Genomic DNA, 17,070 nt, shown 5'->3' on the forward strand with positions numbered 1-17,070 from the left:
GTCGCCAACACCCAAGAAAAGTCAGCATGATACTGGTCATACTGGGAAGCGTCCAGCCATTAGGTTTGAGGAAGACACAGAGAGGGACTTTGTGTAAAAAATGGGAAGACTTCTCCCTTTTTTTGGAGACAAGTGATCCATGTTTTACTCCTTACACAAATAACATTTTTTTGCTATTATCGTGCCAAAGCGTGCCTCTTGTATGATTATATTTCATCTGGACGCAGACCAGTTGGCGCATAAAAAAAGAATACAAGCCTTATTTTCTCGCCAAAGACAGTGAACCACATCCTCAACATACCTTCATAGCGCAGCGATAACTCAGAATGGTGAGTAAGTTTAGGCTGTAGACACCGATACTACAAAGGAATTCCCTACTAGCATGAAAATTTTTTTTTTTTTTATTTCCAGAAAAGTTATCTATAATACAAAAATATTTGCTACTAGGATGAAAAAACTTTATAGTGTAAGGTCTCAACAACAAAAACATCAAATTTATTAAAGGATAAATAAAACTTTAAACTAAATTCTACTACGCATACTTGGCAAATTTTTTTACATATTAAGAAATATTTCTAGTTTGTTAAATCAGAAAAATACATTTTGTTTTCCGGTGTTATAACTCTACCCAAATACGGTAATCATTTAAATGACGTAGAGGTTTTTGAGACAATCATAGATGGAAAATAACTTTACGGGGTTGCCTAAAGCCCTTAAAATACCATCATATCAAGTAAGGAAACTGCCCCCCAAAGTGCACACCGCCGGATCCAAAGATTATTGTAAGGAGAACATACAGTAACATTAATTCTATAGTTAACTTGCCTCAATCGGGGAAATTCAATACAAAATGTTTTCGAATGAGACTCTTGCCTCAGGAGCTGAGCTCAATCCACACAGGGCATGTGCTGGCTGTGTTATACATCCGACACCTGCTTCTAACAGCAGCATTTGGAGCTGGCTCCAATGCTTGCTGCTTAAAGGGGTTATCTGGCCATAGGCTACAAGTCTGTAGTCTCTCTATGGAACTGCAGACTTGTGAATCCTCGCATCGTGCGCTCTATGCACTGTGACATATGGCATGACCACAAGTATGCAATTTGCATACTTCCATCCACATTTCGACTAGTCATGTCACACACGTCTAGTCGGCACATGACTGCATGTATGCCAACTGCATACTTGCGGTCACATGACTGCCCACTCCTGGCGCAGGCACAGAGAATCCTGACACCGCACGTGATGTGAGGATTCACAAGTCTGTAGTCACATAGAGTGACTGCAGACTTCTAGCCTAAGGCCGGACAACCCCTTTGACCACTGAAATTCCATTGTCAATTCCTGACAGTGACATTTAAATAAAGCAATCCCAGTAGGACGGACAAGGCGCAAATTGTCCCCCCACGATTCTGTCGCAGAGTGCCAGTGGGTTGCTATTTCGGTACTCCAGTGAAGATCATAAATTTTCACTTTATACCACAATAATGTGGTATTACAGGATATAGTTCAAGCAATCAAATGATTGTACATTCAAGTCAAGTATTAAAAAATACAGTCAAAAGTAAAACAAAAAGTTTAACAAATGTTAAAAAATTCAAATCCCGTTTCCCAATCCAAAAATGAAATTTTTTTTTTTTAAAAAAAAAGATAAGTATATTCAACATTGCCATGTAAAAGCCTGATCGAAATATACAATTATTTACAAAAATTAATTAATTCTTAAGCGAAAACTAAATTTGTCTGCATCCTTAAATGTCATTGCCATCTTTCTTAGATTTACACATTTGAGCTTTTTAGTGCACATTGTGATGCAATTGTATGAGCCGCAACAAGGCCACCTAATTTAACTTGTTCTCTACACTTCAAAGCATATCTGTACAATAGGAGACTTTATTCTTTCTCTTGGACCAAGTCCTACAAATGAACTCAGAAAATGTAAGAACTTTCTTTATTCTACACTAATTACAAATAGCCTTGGACAGGTGGGAAAATGTACAACCACAATAGAGAATCCCACGCCAAGTGAAAAACTAGAGTCCGATGGGCCCAGGTGCAAAATTTAGACCTGCACCCCTCTCCCTTCTCCCCAGATGTTGGTCAGATGTATGGGCCCTTGTAGCATTCTAAGTCCCATAAGGGCAAACGTATTGCCCCTCATTATGTAGTAATGTCCCCCATCCTGTACTAATGTCACCCATCCTGGGCCGATCCAGGTATATATGTCCCCCATTCTAGTATATATGTCTCCCATCCTGGGTTTATCCTGGTGTATATGTCCCACATCCTGGTATATATGACCCTCATTCTGGTATATATATCCCTCATTCTGGGCCCCTTCCTGGTATATATGACCCTCATTCTGGTATATATATCCACTATACTGGGCCAATCCTGGTATATATGTAAAGAGAGGAGAGAACAAGGCGCAATGGGTGACTCAGTATTGCAATTGTTAGAGGGGTGTGAGGATGGCTACTAACCTTATGAAGTTGTGCACCTCTGCACAACCCCAGTGTAAAGCTCCACAAGCTCCGCTCTGTTGGTGGCTGTCATCTAATTCCAGCGGCGTTCACAGATCCTGATCTCTCGGTGGTGGATCACGTGGTCAGGTTAGTTGCATGTAACGCCGAGATGGACGCCCAGCTTCACCAACACCCCCGGCAGTGCTCTGGAGGGGTTAGGGCAGCACAGCTTGGAAAACCTGGGTAGTGATTCTAATTAAATTCCTCCCACAGGACACCTGATGAAGGTGGCTGTGTCCACTGAAACGCGTTGTGTGTATATTAATAAATCAGTCCTTTTAATATTTTTGCCCTTTTATTGGCGCTCTGGTACCGCTATTCATATTCACTGTTAATCCTGGTATATATGTCCCCCATCCTGGTATATATGTCCCCCATCCTGGTATATATGTCCCCTATACTGGGCCGATCCTGGTATATATGTCCCCCATCCTAGTATATTTGTCTCCCATCCTGGGTTCATCCTGGTATATACAGTGTGTACGGAAAGTGTTCAGACCCCTTTAAATTTTTCACTCTGTTTCATTGCAGCCATTTGGTAAATTCGAAAAAGTTCATTTTTTTCTCATTAAAGTACACTCTGCACCCCATCTTGACTGAAAAAAAAAACAGAAATGTAGAAATTTTTGCAAATTTATTAAAAAAGAAAAACTGAAATATGACATGGTCATGAGTATTCAGACCCTTTGCTCAGACACTCATATTTAAGTCACATGCTGTCCATTTCCTTGTGATCCTCCTTGAGATGGTTCTACTCCTTCATTGGAGTCCAGCTGTGTTTAATTAAACTGATAGGACTTGATTTGGAAAGGCACACACCTGTCTATATACAGTGACTTGTGAAAGTATTTGGCCCCCTTGAACTTTTCTACCTTTTGCCACATTTCTGGCTTCAAACATAAAGATATAAAATTCTAATTTTTTTTGGAAGAATCAACAACAAGTGGGACACAATCGTGAAGTGGAACGAAATTTATTGGATATTTTAAACTTTTTTAAAAAATTAAAAACTGAAAAGTGGGGCGTGCAATATTATTCGGCCCCTTTACTTTCAGTGCAGCAAACTCATTCCAGAAGTTCAGTGAGAATCTCTGAATGATCCAATGTTGTCCTAAATGACTGGTAATGATTAGTGTTGAGCGAGCATGCTCGACACTGCTCGTTACTCGTCCGAGCATCACGCTACTCGGGATGTTGGGCGAGCACCGAGCATTTCCGGGTTACTCGGGCGGGAGCTCGGGTCTCCGCCCTGCACGTTTGGCGCTCTTTACAGAGCCAATGAACATGCAGCGTCACCTCGAGTATTTAAAACCGGGCGCCGCCATCTTGGACACAGGGATCAGACAGTGTAGAGAGGGTGCTGCTGAGTTAGGGAGAGATATATAGTGCGAAATAGATAGTGTAGGGTCTCTAAAGCCTGCCAGATCAAACAAACAGTCCTTCTCAGGACTAATATCCATCCCAGATATCAGGCAGGCAGGCAGGCTGTATAGGAGACGCAGTGGTTATACCAGCAAATGCTGCAGTACAGTCCTGTGTGCTCCTGCTGGTCAAATTGCTAGACTTTTCCCCCGGTATCAGGGGCCAGGAAAAAAAAAATTTTTTCATCTAAATCCTGTATTTTTTTTTCCTCAGTCAGACAGTCCAAATATGCGTCTTATTAACCTTTTGGTATCCCCCCCCCCTCCAAAAAAAATTGAGTGTGTCTGTGACTGTTCAGACACCAATATATCTGTTTAAAAGAGTCTGGTGTAGGCCAGAAAAATAGAACTGTGGTTTTGCAGTTCAACGGGTCAAATCTCTGTATTATCCTGTTTTTGGCATTTTTTGCTGTAAAAAACAACTGTAATAGTGTCTCCCTGACTGGTCAGACACCAATATATCTGTTTAAAAGAGTCTGGTGTACGCCACATAACTATAACTGTGGTTTTGCAGTTCCACGGGTCAAATCTCTGTATTATCCTGTTTTTGGAATTTTTTGCCGTAAAAAAAACTGTAATAGTGTCTCCCTGACTGGTCAGACACCAATATATCTGTTTAAAAGATTCTGGTGTATGCCACATAACTATAACTGTGGTTTTGCAGTTCCACGGGTCAAATCTCTGTATTATCCTGTTTTTGGCATTTTTTGCCGTAAAAAAAACCCTGTAATAGTGTCTCCCTGACTGGTCAGACACCAATATATCTGTTTAAAAGATTCTGGTGTACGCCACATAACTATAACTGTGGTTTTGCAGTTCCACGGGTCAAATCTCTGTATTATCCTGCTTTTTGCCGTAAAAAAAAACAGTAATAGTGTCTCCCTGACTGTTCAGACACCAATATATCTGTTTAAAAGAGTCTAGTGTACGCCAGATAACTAGAACTGTGGTTTTGCAGTTCCACGGGTCAAATCTCTGTATTATCCTGTTTTTGGCATTTTTTGCCGTAAAAAAAAACTGTAATAGTGTCTCCCTGACTGGTCAGACACCAATATATCTGTTTAAAAGAGTCTGGTGTACGCCACATAACTATAACTGTGGTTTTACAGTTCCACGGGTCAAATCTCTGTATTATCCTGCTTTTGGCATTTTTTGCCGTAAAAAAACCTGTAATAGTGTCTCCCTGACTGGTCAGACACCAATAAATCTGTTTAAAAGATTCTGGTGTACACCACATAACTATAACTGTGGTTTTGCAGTTCCACGGGTCAAATCTCTGTATTATCCTGCTTTTTGCATTTTTTGCCGTAAAAAAAACAGTAATAGTGTCTCCTTGACTGTTCAGACACCAATATATCTGTTTAAAAGAGTCTGGTGTAGGCCAGAAAAATAGAACTATGGTTTTGCAGTTCCACGGGTCAAATCTCTGTATTATCCTGTTTTTGGCATTTTTTGCTGTAAAAAAAAACTGTAATAGTGTCTCCCTGACTGGTCAGACACCAATATATCTGTTTAAAAGATTCTGGTGTACGCCACATAACTATAACTGTGGTTTGCAACTCGTATTTCATACTTCATATTTACACGCGCAAACATTTTTCAAATGTGTTTCATTTATTTCTATTTTCTACAGCAGTAATGCTATTCATATTTCATACTTCATATTCACATACTCAGCGTTACAGAGTGCTACTTTGCTTTTTCATTGTATATGGAGGTAGCTTCTCTTAGTAAGCACCTGTTCACACCTATTTCTTATAGTGGAAGTGCCGCCATTTTCTTTGTTATTAGATTCAAGCTTTGACTAAGCACTCCACCCCTATGCTGCAGGGGGTTTTAATTGCATCAGGATCCTACTTTCCCACACATAAGCAGACGGATGTCCCTTAGAGAGGTATTCACATTGGTAGGTACTCACATCGAGAAACGCCTTATCGCGGCTGTCAGGTACACATGAATTGGCCAATTTATGCGCTAAGATTTCTCATTTGTTTCTATGTTCTACAGCAGTAATGCTATTCATATTTCATACTTCATATTACTTCATACTCAGCGTTACAGCGTGCTACTTTGTTTTTTCATTGTATATGGAGGTAGCTCCTCTTAGTAAGTGTGGCACCCCAGGGGTCTGGTTTCCACAGTAATAGCAATATTACGTCTGAGAGCAGGTGGGAGGTCTCCTGGTCAGGAATCCTATGCATGCCACACCTCCTGCCCAGTCCTGGGAGGGGAAGAACTTCCCCTATATAAAGCTGGGGCTGAGGCAGGGTTAGAAAGAAAGAGCAGAGAACACAGACAGAGACACAGTATGGTCTGGAGTGGAGCAGCTTTAGGAAAAAGAAAGATCAGGAGCTCAGTGGGAGCAGTGCTAAAAAGAGATCAGGGGCTGGAAGCTGTAGAGCTCGCCCGGATTGAAGAGTTCTTACCGGACCCGGAGTCCGAGGCTGTGGGGACTAATCCTTACCCCGCAGCAGAAACCGCCCAGCAGGGGATTTCAGGTCCTCTGGCCAAGAAACCCGAAGGCACGGTCACACGCAAGGGACCAGCACCGCGACGTGGAGCGGAAGCTACCAAAAGGCCCCGAGTCACCGGCCATACGGGTGAGCACCACACGGTACACTCAGGGACGTGGGCTACTTTTACCAGCCTCTAGCAAGGTAGCCAGAAGAGTACGATTAGTTGGGGAGGCCTACAACTCCGCCTGGCCAGGGGAGATCCCATCTGCTCGCGGACTGACCAGGCCCCGATCGCTAGCCAGTACTCCGGGAGGGTCTACCTTTGCCACCAGTAAAGACCCTGAACTACACCGCACCGTCTCCGAGTGTTTCATCATCCACGTCCGCTGCCCTGAGGCCATACCCCTCCCGTTGGGGGTTATACCATCCCCGCTGCACAACCGTATCACCGGCCTCAGCGGTCTGCCCTGCAGCGGCGGTCTCATGACCGCATTCAACGGGTGCCGTAGTCGAACATTCTAACATCTACTGCTAAATACTGCCGCTCAGTTTGACTCCCTGGGCACGGACCGGGTCACCGCCACGAAACTACTACCCCTCTCAGATCCGGCTCCGGGTAGGCCCCCGCGTGCGCAACGCTACTCAGCACAGGCCCAGGGGCACGTCAACTTTGGCGTAGTCGGCAGGATTTCGTGCCCGCAACCACCGGGTACTGCGTGCCTGAAAAAGAGACTTTTCAACTTACCTGTGGTGAAGATTCCCGCCATCCGACGCCATCTTCTACCTTCTTCCCGCCATCCGTGGAGTTTTCCCGCCGTTGGACGCCATCTTCTGCCTTCTTCCCGCCATCCGTGGAGTTTTCCCGCCGTTGGACGCCATCTTGAAGACGCCGCGCGGGAAGAAGAGGGGCGTGGACTCCGAAAAGCCCGCGAGAACTGAAGCCCCGCCTCACGTCCAGACGTTGCGTAAGGTCCTGGAAGGAGCCCAGCAGACGCCGACGTCATAGGAGCGCGACGGAAGGTCCTCGACCCTGACGATCCACTGCGGAGCCGCGGCCTACGGAAGAGGATCATCGCAAGGTAGGCCACGGTCCACTAGGGGGGAGGAAGATGTCGGATACGGAGGAGAGCTTCACTGCCGCAGCCACCGCCAGCGCCACCGCTGCTGCGGTCATGCCTTTCACTATGCCCTATATCCCGGGGGCAGCCTGGCTACCCCAGTACTCAGGGGAGTCACATACCCTGAATGACTTTAGAGAAAGGCTGGATAGCCTCTTCCAGGTGTACCCCCTCACAGAAGAGCAAAAAGTGAGCATCCTGGTGGCCCAACTAACCGGGGCAGCCCAAAGGGAGGTAAAGTTCTGGCCACCTGGGAGGAGGACTGTCGCAGGGATATTAACCCGGCTGAAGGACACCTTTGATACCCGCACCTCAGCCGAGATTAAGCTTAGATTCTACGGGTGCAAACAGCGAGCACATGAGAGTATAAGAGACTATGCTTTAAACCTACAAGAGGCCCTGAGAGCCATTAAGCAGACCGACCCTGACGGCGTGGGAAACGAGGACAGGCTGTTGACCGAACAATTTATAGAGGGACTATATTGCAATGCCCACCGAACCCAGTTGCGGGCAATGGCCTTACAGGATCCTCATCTGGACTTTGCACAGTTCAAGGACAGAGCCATCCGGGTGCTCCGAGAACTGGCACCGGGTGGCGTTGTGACCCACAGGCGCCCTACTACCGCTTACCACCAGGAGGCAGCGCCCTTGTCGGCAGGGCCTGTGGGGGCTGATGCGCAGGCTTTGAACAATGACCCGGCTCCAGACCTGCACCATCAGGTCTAAGAGCTAGCTAAAAGCGTTGCTGCGCTAACCCGAACTGTGCAGTCGTTACAGGTTTCTGCTCCAGGGAAGATCCAGCTGGCATCCGGACCGGAGGACATCCCGTGGCGTCGACCAAGGAGGATCCCACCGGCCAGAGGAAGACCCAGCGACCGATACAACGAGGACGGACAACCCATCTGCCGCCGCTACAATCAACCCGGACATATGGCAAGGTACTGTCCTTTAAACTGGCACAACCTGGGGTAGAGGGCCAACCCCCAGGAATAAGATCACCAGGCCCATCGAACTGGCGTGACAAATATGTGGGAGGACGTCCAGTCTTGCCTGTGGTACTGGATGGCATTCCTATGAGTGCCCTACTTGACACCGGGTCACAGGTCACCACCATCCCGTACGTGCTCTTTAAGCAGTACTGGAATGACTCGGATATAACCCGCTACCCTGACGACGACTTGAGTATCATCGCCAGCAATGGTCAACCCGTGCCACAGATCGGATTCAAAGAGATGACCATTAAAATCGGTAGAGTCGAACTGGCAGCACAGGGACTGATCATTGTAGACATTGACAAGCGCGAGAGTCACCCAAAGATAACGCTAGGAACTAATGTGATTGAAAATTGTCTTGCAGAGGTGATTTTCATTTTACAGCAGGTTGCCAAGAACGCCAGCTCCGGCCAACAGCGAGTGCTCCAAAAAGAGATCCGGGCACTGATGCGGCGGCAACAGGTGGAACTCTCCGGTGGTGAGATTGGAAGCGTGAGAATGTGTGACCCTTTCCCTATTGCCATGCCCCCAAAAAGTGAAATGATGATTTGGTGCCGGGCAGCTATTGGTCTAAGAGGTAGAGACTACCAAGCAATGGTAGAACCCGTCTACTCAGACAGTAGGCCCACCATTCTGACAGCACGGGGGGTGGTTGATGTACGCCATGGGAGGGTGCCCGTTCGCATAATAAACATCGGGAAGAGAGAAGTACACCTGCCCCGGTATGCCACGCTAGCTAAATTGTTCACCATAAACCAGAATTCTGTACAGGCCGTGGAACCCTTGCCTCCATCTCAACCAGAGGAAGGTAACGGCTCTAAGAAACCAATGGAGGACTGGTGTCAGCAATTACATCTGGGTACTGACTCCACTCCCTCACACCAGAAACAAGGAGTCTATCGGGTGGTTCAAGAGTACGAGAGAGTGTTTAGTAAACACCCGTTAGACTTCGGGCGAGTAAAGGGGGTAGAACACCACATCCCCACGGGAGACCATCCTCCCATAAAGGAGAGATACCGACCCGTACCCCTTGCACACTACCAACACGCCAAGGGGATGCTTAGAGACATGAAGGAGGCTGGGGTAATCAGGGATAGCTGTAGCCCCTGGGCAGCTCCACTAGTTTTGGTTAAAAAGAAGGACAACACCATGAGAATGTGTGTAGATTACCGGAAAATCAACCGTATCACACACAAAGATGCGTACCCCTTACCAAGGATAGAGGAGTCTTTGGCTGCTTTAAAATCTGCTAACTTCTTCTCCACTTTGGATCTCACTAGCGGGTATTGGCAGGTTCCTGTAGCAGAGGCGGACCGGGAGAAGACCGCATTCACCACCCCGATGGGACTTAGCGAGTTTACCTGCATGCCGTTCGGACTCTGCAACGCACCAGGAACCTTCCAAAGATTGATGGAATGCTGTCTGGGACACCGAAACTTCGAGACGGTCCTGTTATACCTGGACGATGTCATCGTCTACTCCAAGACCTACGAGGACCACCTGAAACACCTGGCAGAAGTGTTCGAAGCCCTGGCAAACTACGGCCTAAAGGTGAAACCCTCCAAGTGTCACCTCCTGAAACCAAAGGTGCAGTACCTGGGACACGTGGTGAGTGCTGACGGAGTGGCTCCCGACCCTGATAAGATCACCGCAATTAAGGAATGGCCAAGCCCCTCCAGCGTAAAGGAAGTGCGGCAGTTCCTCGGGTTGGTAGGCTACTACCGAAGATTCATTCCCGGTTTCACCAAAAAGGCAGCTCCTATGCAGGACCTCCTGATAGGCCAGTCCAGGAAGGCCAAGAACCAGAAGCCACCCTTCAGATGGGAGAAGCTGGAAGAAGAGTCCTTCCGCCAGCTGAAGATGGCCCTCACGGGGGATGAAATCCTGGCGTACCCTGATTACAGCCAGCCCTTTATCCTCTACACCGACGCAAGTAACATCGGGCTAGGAGCCGTACTGTCCCAGATCCAGCAGGGGAAGGAACGGGTAATTGCTTACGCCAGCCGAAAACTGCGACCCACCGAAAGAAACCCTGAGAATTACAGCTCATTCAAGCTAGAGTTCCTGGCAGTGGTGTGGGCAGTCACCGAACGCTTTAAGCACTACCTCGCCTCTTCCCGGTTCACCGTGTACACGGATAACAACCCGTTGACACACCTGGATACGGCAAGACTCGGTGCCCTGGAGCAGAGATGGATGGCCCGCCTGTCCAACTATGAGTTCACGATCAAATACCGGGCAGGACGCTCCAATACCAACGCGGATGCCCTGTCCAGAATGCCAAACCTACCGGACGTAGGGGAAGATCCAGAGGAATTGGAAGAAGTTGAACTCCCCGCGTTCCACCGTCATGGGACTATCCAGTATTCCCACCGTGTAAGGGGTAAGCAATCCGCTACGTTCAACCCCTTACCTCATTACAACTGGGCGGAAACGCAAGACAGTGACCCCGCCGTCCGACTGGTGAAGGAGATGCTGACTCAGCCAGATGCCCGCCTTGACCCAGACGCTCCGGAAGAGATCAAGCAACTGTGGGCTGAGAAGAGTCGACTGTTCCTTTACAAGGGGAAGTTGTGCCGCAGAATGGTTAACTCCCGGACGCATGAACTGATCTGGCAAGTAGTGGTGCCAAGAAGAGACGCGGCTATGGTACTGGAGGCATACCACGACGGAGCTGGGCACTTCGGGTGGAAGAAGCTGGAGTTCCTGCTGCAAGAGGGGAACCATCGAGAGGTGGTGCAGAGACTGTGGACCGTGCCACCTAAGAAGGAAGGACCGTGCCAGCCAGAAGACTCCCTTGCAGCCCATCATCACCCGACAGCCACTGGAACTGGTAGCCCTGGACCATGTGAAACTGGCTCCAAGCAGATCTGGGTATGTCTACGCCCTCACAATCGTAGATCATTACTCCCGGTTCCTGGTGGTGGTCCCGGTCAAGGACTTAACGGCTCAAACAGCAGCTAGAGCCTTCCAGCAGCACTTCTGCCGTCCACACGGATACCCGGAGCAGGTGCTGACGGACCAGGGACCTGCCTTTGAAGCGGAAGTCTTCCAGGAGTTCTGTACTCTGTATGGCTGCCGGAAGATAAGAACAACACCCTATCATCCGCAAACCAATGGGCTCTGCGAGAAAATGAACCAGGTGGTGATAGATCTTCTGAAAACATTGCCCCTGGAGGAACGCAGTCTGTGGCCTGAGAAACTGCCTGATCTGGTGGACCTATACAACCACATCCCGGTAGGTTCTACCAACTGTACCCCGGCTTACCTAATGAGAGCAAGACCTGGTAAGCTTCCTGTTGATCTGGAGATGGGAGTCCTGACACCCGAGGACACTTCACCAGAAGCAGACTGGGACACAGAAAGGCAGCAGCAGTACCGGAAAGTACAGGAGAGCGTGGAGCGAAGTCTCTGTCAAGCTAGAGAAAGACAGGAGAAGACTTACAACCAGTATGCTCCCGCTGTTCCCCTGGTACCTGGAGAGCAGGTCTTGAAGAGGAAGAGACGCCTCCACAAGTTGGACGACCAGTGGGAGAAGGACCCGTACACCATACTGCCCTCAAGCCATGAGAACCCGAAAGTCTGCATAATCAGTAAGGATGGAGGAGAAACCACAGCCATTGTATCCCGAGATCACCTGAAGAAGTGTCCCGAACAGCTACGAAGCCCTGAAGAAGAACAAGAAGACCCTCGACCCGCAGAGGAAAGGGAAGATATGGTTAGTACTGTGCTCGGAGACTTCCCTCGGTCTTGGACTCAAGTCAATGGTGCAGTTGTGGTACCCGTCCTCACCTTCCTCCAACCAGCATCTCAAGTACCTACGGAGAAACAGGTAGAGCTGGAAGAGCAGCCGGTCCAGGAGGCAGGAGACCCCACACAAGCAGACCAGGAGGATCAACCCTCTGCTTATAGTGAGCCTGCCGTACCCCTAGTGAGCCAAAGAGCCCGTAGACAGCTGCCCAATTTATCTTTGACAGCTCCTACACCCCGTAGCTCAGGACCAGTCAGTCAGCTCCGTAGGTCCACTAGAGCCACTAGAGGCCAGTTGCCCGTAGGTTGGAGGATCTAAGTGTTTAGACTGCTTTATTTGTATTTACCTGTTTATTGTTGCCTGTAAATAATTGTGTATTTTTAGTTATTTTATAGGTGTCGTTTAGGGATTATCCGGAATCCTTTGTACATATGTTTGGAGCGTAACCCAGGAATGGACTAAAGACTGTTAAGGACTCGGGGCAGGACAGACCCCTACCTGGTTACGGCTCCCTGTCTCTTGGTGAAATGGACACCTTTGTTTTCTTCAAAGACTACACCCGGTTGCGGACATGCCGTGACCATCCTAATGTGTTTTTCTTTATTGTACTGTTTCTGTTTTTTACTTGTTATGTTTTACAAAAATATGTTTAGTCCCGGAGTACTAAATTTTACTAGGGGGGAATGTGGCACCCCAGGGGTCTGGTTTCCACAGTAATAGCAATATTACGTCTGAGAGCAGGTGGGAGGTCTCCTGGTCAGGAATCCTATGCATGCCACACCTCCTGCTCAGTCCTGGGAGGGGAAGAACTTCCCCTATATAAAGCTGGGGCTGAGGCAGGGTTAGAAAGAAAGAGCAGAGAACACAGACAGAGACACAGTCTGGTCTGGAGTGGAGCAGCTTTAGGAAAAAGAAAGATCAGGAGCTCAGTGGGAGCAGTGCTAAAAAGAGATCAGGGGCTGGAAGCTGTAGAGCTCGCCCGGATTGAAGAGTTCTTACTGGACCCGGAGTCCGAGGCTGTGGGGACTAATCCTTACCCCGCAGCAGAAACCGCCCGGCAGGGGATTTCAGGTCCTCTGGCCAAGAAACCCGAAGGCACGGTCACACGCAAGGGACCAGCACCGCGACGTGGAGCGGAAGCTACCAAAAGGCCCCGAGTCACCGGCCATACGGGTGAGCACCACACGGTACACTCAGGGACGTGGGCTACTTTTACCAGCCTCTAGCAAGGTAGCCAGAAGAGTACGATTAGTTGGGGAGGCCTACAACTCCGCCTGGCCAGGGGAGATCCCATCTGCTCGCGGACTGACCAGGCCCCGATCGCTAGCCAGTACTCCGGGAGGGTCTACCTTTGCCACCAGTAAAGACCCTGAACTACACCGCACCGTCTCCGAGTGTTTCATCATCCACGTCCGCTGCCCTGAGGCCATACCCCTCCCGTTGGGGGTTATACCATCCCCGCTGCACAACCGTATCACCGGCCTCAGCGGTCTGCCCTGCAGCGGCGGTCTCATGACCGCATTCAACGGGTGGCGTAGTTGAATATTCTAACATCTACTGCTAAATACTGCCGCTCAGTTTGACTCCCTGGGCACGGACCGGGTCACCGCCACGAAACTACTACCCCTCTCAGATCCGGCTCCGGGTAGGCCCCCGCGTGCACAACGCTACTCAGCACAGGCCCAGGGGCGCGTCATAAGCACCTGTTCACACCTATTTCTTATAGTGGAAGTGCCGCCATTTTCTTTGTTCCCTGACTGGTCAGACACCAATATATCTGTTTAAAAGATTCTGGTGTACGCCACATAACTATAACTGTGGTTTTGCAGTTCCACGGGTCAAATCTCTGTATTATCCTGCTTTTGGCATTTTTTGCTGTTAAAAAAAACTGTAATAGTGTCTCCCTGACTGGTCAGACACCAATATATCTGTTTAAAAGATTCTGGTGTACGCCACATAACTATAACTGTGGTTTTGCAGTTCCACGGGTCAAATCTCTGTATTATCCTGCTTTTGGCATTTTTTGCTGTTAAAAAAAACTGTAATAGTGTCTCCCTGACTGGTCAGACACCAATATATCTGTTTAAAAGATTCTGGTGTACGCCACATAACTATAACTGTGGTTTGCAATTCGTATTTCATACTTCACATTTACACGCGCAAACATTTTTCAAATATGTTTCATTTATTTCTATTTTCTACAGCAGTAATGCTATTCATATTTCATATTTCATATTCACATACTCAGCGTTACAGAGTGCTACTTTGCTTTTTCATTGTATATGGAGGTAGCTCCTCTTAGTAAGCACCTGTTCACACCTATTTCTTATAGTGGAAGTGCCGCCATTTTCTTTGTTATTAGATTCAAGCTTTGAGTAAGCACTCCACCCCTATGCTGCAGGGGGTTTTAATTGCATCAGGATCCTACTTTCCCACACATAAGCAGACGGATGTCCCTTAGAGAGGTATTCACATTGGTAGGTACTCACATCGAGAAACGCCTTATCGCGGCTGTCAGGTACACATGAATTGGCCAATTTATGCGCTAAGATTTCTCATTTGTTTCTATGTTCTACAGCAGTAATGCCATTCATATTTCATACTTCATATTCACATACTCAGCGTTACAGCGTGCTACTTTGTTTTTTCATTGTATATGGAGGTAGCTCCTCTTAGTAAGCACCTGTTCACACCTATTTCTTATAGTGGAAGTGCCGCCATTTTCTTTGTTCCCTGACTGGTCAGACACCAATATATCTGTTTAAAAGATTCTGGTGTACGCCACATAACTATAACTGTGGTTTTGCAGTTCCACGGGTCAAATCTCTGTATTATCCTGCTTTTGGCATTTTTTGCTGTTAAAAAAAACTGTAATAGTGTCTCCCTGACTGGTCAGACACCAATATATCTGTTTAAAAGAGTCTGGTGTAGGCCAGAAAAATAGAACTGTGGTTTTGCAGTTCCACGGGTCAAATCTCTGTATTATCCTGCTTTTGGCATTTTTTGCCATAAAAAAAAACTGTAATAGTGTCTCCCTGACTGGTCAGACACCAATATATCTGTTTAAAAGATTCTGGTGTACGCGACATAACTATAACTGTGGTTTTGCAGTTCCACAGGTCAAATCTCTGTATTATCCTGTTTTTGGCATTTTTTGCCATAAAAAAAAACTGTAAGTGTCTCTGTGACTGGTCAGACACCAATATATCTGTTTAAAAGATTCTGGTGTAGGCTAGAGAAATAGAACTGTGGTTTTCCTCTTCCACGGTTCTAATCTCCTTTTTATTACTCTTTTTCCATTGATAGTGCGAGTGTAAGCTATTTTACTTCATTTACAATGGGCAAGGCGCATGGCAAGGGACGTGGAACTGGACGTTCTGGTGATGGTGCGTGTAGAGGACGGGGCCGTGGCCAAGGTGAAAATGTGCCACAACCAACAATCACATCTTCTCGCTCCCACTTCTTGACCGAATTACTAGGGAAGCACACTACAACACCAGTATTGCGAACTGATCAGTGTGAACAGATTATTAATTGGATAGCAGATAATACTTCCAGTTACCTGGGCACCACCACCTCCGGTCTGTCTTCCACACTGTCAAGTTTTAGTAGCCGTGAGTCTCGACTGCATACTCCTCCTCACCCTGATGCTCCTTCCTCCCACCATGCCGAGTGTCGTCAGACAGCAACTGATCCCACACTTGGACACTCTGAAGAGCTGTTCACTGGTCCATTTCCATATTTGTGCCCCTCGCCTGCTGGCCTGCTTGAAGTGGTGGAAGAGGAGATCCCATGTAGCGATGCCCAAATATTTGAACAGCCATGGCCACAGGAAGTCGACACTGGCAATTTGTCACAAGAGGTGGACGATGACGAGACACAATTGCAACGAAGTGAGGAGGAGGATCGTGGACACGTGGACAAGTGCTTGTGGCCAGGGACGGTAGATCTCCCTGACGGCACACTGGGTAAACATAGTGGAAGCCGGGACCCAGTCGGACCTTGGGACGGAACACATCCTCCCCACACCGAGGATTGCGGACCCTATGTCAGTCAGAGTTGCCCCCACAGTGTACAGCTCCTGCGCATCTTCCTCCTCCTCATGTTCAGCCTCCATCTCAGATATCACCACATCAGTTACAAGCTGGAAGCACTGCAGTACTGCCTCCGCCAAGCGGCAACAGGCTGTGCTGAAACTCATAAGCTTAGGTGATAAACCTCACACTGCTTGTGAGTTGTGGACAGCTGTGAAAGAGCAGGCAGACCTGTGGCTGAGACCGCTGAACCTACATCCAGGCATGGTCGTGTGTGACAATGGCCGTAACCTGGTGGCGGCTCTGAGGCAAGGCGAGATCACATACGTACCATGCCTGGCTCATGTGCTTAACCTCGTGGTTCAGTGGTTTCTTAAATCGCACCCCGAGTTGCCAGATCTGCTCGTCAAAGTACGCCGCCTGTCAGCTCATTTTCGCAAGTCGGCTCCAGCTTCCGCCGCCCTTGCTGTGTTGCAGCAGCGTTTGCAGCTTCCGGCACACCGACTGGTGTGTGATGTCCCCACACGTTGGAACTCTACCCTCCACATGTTGCAAAGGATTTGTGAGCAGAAGAAAGCAGTTGTGGAGTACCAGCTGCAACAAGGCCGTCGATATTCAGGTCAGACTCCACACATAAGACCTCAGGAGTGGACCTGGATGTCTGACATATGTACCATCCTGACAAACTTTGAGGAGTCCACCAAGATGGTGAGTGGCGATGATGCCATCATTAGCGTCAGCATCCCACTTGTCTGTCTTTTGCAACGCTCTCTGCA

At 48.0% G+C, this 17,070-nt stretch overlaps 1 protein-coding gene across 1 annotated transcript in view; it reads right to left on the reverse strand.

Moving 5' to 3' along the window:
• The window catches only part of ADAM12 (ADAM metallopeptidase domain 12), a 778,476-nt gene that overhangs the window by 134,410 nt on the left and 626,996 nt on the right, over positions 1 to 17,070 (reverse strand). The gene's annotated exons all lie outside the window — the stretch shown is intronic.

This window comes from Phyllobates terribilis, unplaced genomic scaffold (assembly GCF_046119375.1).
Source record: "Phyllobates terribilis strain yellow unplaced genomic scaffold, ASM4611937v1 Scaffold_5__5_contigs__length_657084704, whole genome shotgun sequence".
Lineage (NCBI taxonomy): Eukaryota > Metazoa > Chordata > Amphibia > Anura > Dendrobatidae > Phyllobates > Phyllobates terribilis.